This window comes from Silene latifolia, chromosome 8, assembly GCF_048544455.1.
Source record: "Silene latifolia isolate original U9 population chromosome 8, ASM4854445v1, whole genome shotgun sequence".
NCBI classification, from domain to species: Eukaryota; Viridiplantae; Streptophyta; class Magnoliopsida; order Caryophyllales; family Caryophyllaceae; genus Silene; species Silene latifolia.
Genome location: NC_133533.1, coordinates 12561158 through 12566949, shown reverse-complemented (window position 1 = coordinate 12566949; position 5792 = coordinate 12561158).

The window sequence follows — 5792 nt, the reverse complement described above, 5'->3', positions numbered from 1 at the left end:
TGTGAAATACGTTAGTTTTCATCATATAAAATGTCGGGGTGATAGTGCGATAGGATAAAATTAAAATATAAATTAAACTACATGTTATCTTTGGGCTTCTATCTTTTTTGGACAGTCTTTTGTTATATGACGGTTTTATAGGAGACTTGATGTTTATTGCGTCTCTCCCAATATTTTGCCGATCGAGATAACTCATGGATAGACTTGACGGACAGGTTAATTACGTCAGCATGAGTCAGGTTAGTTCGGGTAGGATCACTTCGAGATTGCAAAAATTCGGGTAAAATTGAATCAGGCTGGATTGGTTTGGGTTAAAGTCATTTTCGGATTGGTTGTTGTCCGGTTATTTGGGAAGAACCTAAGTATGCGATAATAAACTTTTGGGTCAGGTTGAACAGAATCAGTTCAATACGAGTTTCGGGTCAAATACAGGTGCGGGTTGTATTCCGATTGGATTACTATTCATGTTGGGATGTCAGATGGGGCCAGTTTATAGTTTTAATATACTCTTAAGCTAGCTCGGACAATTATTAAAATTAAGAGTAATTATCAATAACTCCCTTTTAAAATACACGTTTTAAAATTTACTCCCTTTAAAAAAAAAAGTTTAAAAATTACACCCAAAATATTGCAAAAATTTAAAAATTGCCACCAAACCCCTATATTTGCATTTTTATGACAAAATACCCCTTGTTTCTTTTCATATTACTACCCAACTCTATTACAACTAAAGGACTCCATGGCTAACCACCACAATCCTCCGCCAAACTTCACCACCGTACTCGTCATATAAGAAATAAAATAAGTGGCATTTTTGTCATAAAAATGTAAAAGTAGGGGTTTGGGACCAATTTCTAAATTTTTGCAATATTATGGGTGTAATTTTTAAACTTTCTTTAAAAAGGGAGTAAATTTTAAAAAGTGTATTTTAAAAGGAAGTTATTGATAATTTATAAAGGGGAAAAGGTAGTGCTTGACGACTTGTAAGTTGTAATCATGGTTACTTGATTCGCTATAAATGCATCCTTACTAATTCAAGATATGCTCTTACAAAATGTGTGTGATATGTATTTTCAGTAAATAACATGATAAAATTCGCTTTTAAAAATTCGCGATTCGTAAGGTACCAAGCGAATTCGGTAATCATGGTTGTAACAAATTGGTGTCTCTTTATATGGCATATATGTAGACCTGTTAAAACATGACCCGATTCGTAAATATGATCCGACCCGACCCGATTTTTTTAGGCTCAATGACCTGTAAATCTTGACCCGCGATACAAATCCGAGCCCGAAATGGCCCGTTACTTTGGGGTCGAAACCGACCTGACCCGAAGGGTCAAAGATAAATTAAGAATATTATTAAAATATTAATATTTGTATATTATATTTGAAATAATAAATATAAAATATATTATTTAAAATTTGAAAAATAATTTTAAAACTCAATTTTATATAAATTTTATATCATTAAATAATAAATTAATTATTAAAATAATGAATATCATAATATTATTAATTTTAAAAAGTATGTTTTTCAGCTGAAAAATGATAAAATAAAGGGATAATTCCCATGGTACCCTTAAATTTTGCATTTTTTTGCCGGAATACCCTTACCTTTGTAAAAAAAACGTTTGAATAGTCATTATCTCTTAGATAAGAGATCGAAAAGCCGCGATTTTTTTTTCTAAGTAGAACGTCTTTACGAGATATTCAGTTTGGAAAAAAAATCGTGTTTTTCGGATATCTTAGAACGGAGTTACGTCTTGTGAAAGTTTATTCGTTCAAGAAACTTTGACCGATTTTTATTTTCGATCACATATGCAGAAAATGAGGTTTTGTTTTTCAAGATGATTGTCTTTTCGAGATCTAAAATTTTAGAAAATGAATCGCAGTTTTACGAACTCGTGACTAAGAGATATGAAGAGTTAAAGTAATATTTCAGAAAAGTAAGGGCATTTGGGTATAAATTGCAAACTTCAGGGATGCATAGGAATTATCCTTAAAATAAAAGATGTCGTAAACTTATATGTGACTAGCTTATATTCCGGCTTGAGACTCGTATGACCCGACCATAATCGACCCGTCTGTATTCTAACTTGGGATCCAATCCGCCCGGCCTGTTTGACAAGTCTACAGTACACGTATGAGCTTACGACTAAATGAACTAGATTATGTGTGTGTGTTCTCACATGCGGGCATTATATATGGAATAATGGGTGTTGGGTTTTTGGGTGGACGAGTCGTTGCCATGGTCCTAACCCTATAACCCGTTATCATGTGAGTTTTTTGCCATTAGATAAGGAATTTAATACGCGGTTATGTCTAAGGATAATTTTGTTCTTAGTTTGGATGGTTAAGTTGTTGTGAAACTTATTTACTCTAATATCATATCATCCCTCTGTGTCCTCTTGCTAATGTTATTATGGAGTGCAGAGAACTATTAAAAACCTTTCCATACTAAAGACCCTATTGGCAAAAAGATTGACAAACTTAATCGCTGACTCGCTTGTCCGTTTCTCGATTCAAGACTAGTCTTCATGTGATGGAAACTTCCGGACATAGTGCACCAAACTTTGTTAAGTCCCTATGTAAAATAGATTGTCCTTATAAGACTTAGGTTTGATTGTTAATCGAATGTATTATTTACGAATGATCGATACATGTATTTATATGTATTACAAAGAGGAGAACTTAACCTAATTCTAGAGATATAAGAAATATACACTTTCCAAAGGTACAATATTTACTTAATCTTTGTCTTGGAGAATAAGGCAGGAACTTCGATGCCTAAAAAGTAAGAGAGGGGACCAAGGTCCTCTATGGAAAAACGGTTGGATAATGTAGCAATGAAGGTTTGTAATTGGTTAGGATGGGGTCCAGTGACGATAATATCGTCAACATAAACTAAAATGTAGATACAGGAGGTTGGAGAATGTAAGGTAAATAAAGAAGAGTCAGATAGTGATTGGTGAAAACCATAGGTGAGAAGGAACGATTTTAACTCGTTGTACCAAGCTCGAGGAGCTTGCTTTAATCCGTATATAGCTTTGCTTAATTTGCAGACATAATCGGGTTTCGTTGGGTCAACAAAGCCAGGTGGTTGGGTCATAAAAACATTATCAGTCAAATTACCTTGTAAAAAGGCGTTATTGACATCGAGTTGTCTTAAAGACCAAGATTTGGTTACAGCAATAGCTAAGATTAAACGAACTGTGGTGGGCTTGACTACTGGGCTGAAGGTTTCACTATAATCAATGCCGGGTCTTTGATGAAACCCCTTCGCAACTAGTCGGGCTTTATGTTGCTTAAGAGTCCCGTCAGGGTTGAACTTATTTCGAAAAACCCATTTGCAACCGATGACATTTTGGGTCGAGGATCGTGGGACAAGATGCCACGTTTGGTTTCGTTCAAGAGCGTTGAATTCTTCTTGCATGGCGTGACGCCATTGAGGAAGAATTAAGGCTTGTTTGACGGTATTGGGAAGATGGTCATGGGTCGAAACATGAGCTAAATTGTTGGCATAGCGAGGGTTGGGTTTTCGAATATTGTTCACTAGGCGAGTAGTGATGGTTCGAACAGGTGGTTGTGAGGAGGTTGTATTTGTCGGTGGGGATGGGTCGATGTTAGGTGGTGCAGCGGAAGTGGAAGGTTGTGCCGAGGTGGTGGGGTCAGCGGAAGAAGAGGGTGCGGGAATGGAAGTGGAGTGTGCAGCTGTGGTTGGATTTGATGCGGGTGTGGGGTTTCTAGCAGGGCGCCTAGTGTAGACAATAGTGACGGGTTTGGAGGAGCGAATAGTGGTCTGTGATGGTGATGATGGTGGAGTGTCGGGGTGAGGAAGGAGAGGAATATGAAGTGAGCACCAGTCATCCAGGTGAGTCGTAGGTGAAAGAGACGGGTCGGCTTTGCGAAGTGGATATTCATCATCGATAAATTTCACATGGCGAGACGTATAAATTCTATGGGTTTTGGGGTCTAGACAGTGATAGGCACTTTGGGTTGTCGAATAGCCAATGAATATGCAAGGTATGGAGCGATCTTCGAGCTTGTGTTTGGTGTAAGGTCGAAGCCACGGGTAACAAAGACAACCGAAATTGCGTAGTTTATTGTAGTCGGGTTTTAGGTTGTGCAGTTTAAAGAATGGTGAGTCGCCTTTGAGGGTTTTGGTTGGTAGACGATTGATGAGATAAACTGCCGTGCTAAATGCAAACGGCCAATAGGAGATGGGTAGGGCCGCGTGATGTAGCAAGGCAAGGCCGGTTTCGACTATGTGACGATGTCGTCTTTCGGCATAGCCATTATGTTCTGGGGTATGGGGTGGGGTAGTGAGGTGTGATATGCCGTCATTGAGAAGTGAGTGATTTAATTTGATATATTCGCCGCCATTGTCTGAGAAGAAGCGACGTATGGGTCGATTGAAATATTTTTCAACAAGGGCCTTGAATTGGTTGAATACTTGCGTAGTTTCAGATTTTCGCTTTAATGGATATAGCCATACATATTTTGTATAATGGTCTACAAAGATGACGTAATATTTGTAGTGGTCGCGAGATGGTATTGGACTAGTCCATAGGTCAGAAAATAGTAGATCTAACGGTGCATTCGATGTGAGAGTTGAAGCGTTGAATGGCAATTTCTTGCTTTTCGAAATACAACATGCATGACAGTAATCTAAATCATTCGTTTGCGAAAATAAATTTTTATTGATAAGTTTGAGTACATCGTTTGAGGGATGCCCTAACTTATGATGCCACGATTTTTGCGTGGTTCCTTTTTTGATAGCCGCGAGATTCACGGGTTGGGGGGGACACCATTCATACGTCCCCTGACTTGCTCGGCCCTGAAGGAGAAGCTTCCCGGTTTGCAGGTCCTTTACAAAAAACGAATTGTGGGTAAATAAAACATAAGCATTATTGTCGTTGCATAATTTGGAAATTGAAATAATATTGCGCGAAATTTTTGGCACATGAAGAACATTATAAAAGTTGAGGTTATGAAGAGTAAATGAACCTGTATTAGCAATGTTGAGAGTGGAGCCGTCACCAATAACTAAGTCATCGAGGCCGTCATAAGGTGAATGAAAGGCCAAGGTGTCGAGATCATGGGTAAGGTGATGGGAGGCGCCACTGTCGAGTAAGAAATTTTGGTTGGGGTGGGGGTTGCCATAGTTGGCGAGATGGGCATGAGGCTGGTTTTGGGGTTGGCGATATGCGGGTTCAGGAAACACGAGGTTTGGGAATAGCTTGCGAAAGAGAGGGCAGTTAGCGATTACATGACCGGTTTCACGACACCATTGACACCTACCTTTAAAGGGACGAGGGGCAGCGGTATTGGCGAGATTGGGTGGGTTGGAGTTGTAAGAGTAGGAGGGTGTGTTGTTGCTACGCTGCTGTCCACGGGTGTAAGGTTGGTTTTGGCGATATGCGGGGTTGGCGGATGGAGCGAAGTGATTGGAGGTGGGTTCATGTTTCATGAGAATTTCATGTTGGAGTAGTTTTTCGTGAAGAGCCTCGAAGGTGATTGGTGTGTCTCGAGCTCGGACAGTGGTTATGACGGGTTTGTAGGACTCGTAATCGAGACCTTTGAGTACTTGTGCAATAACATCCTCAGGGTCGATGGTTTTACCCATGAGTGCTAGTTGGTCGACACAAATTTTGATAGAATTCATGTATTCAGATATGGTTTGATCGGTTGTTTTTGCGAGAGAATCAAAGCGTTGTTTTAGTTGCATAATGTGAGCTCTCGAGGGGTTAGCATACGTTTGGGCAAGGAGATCCCATGCCTCACGTGCGG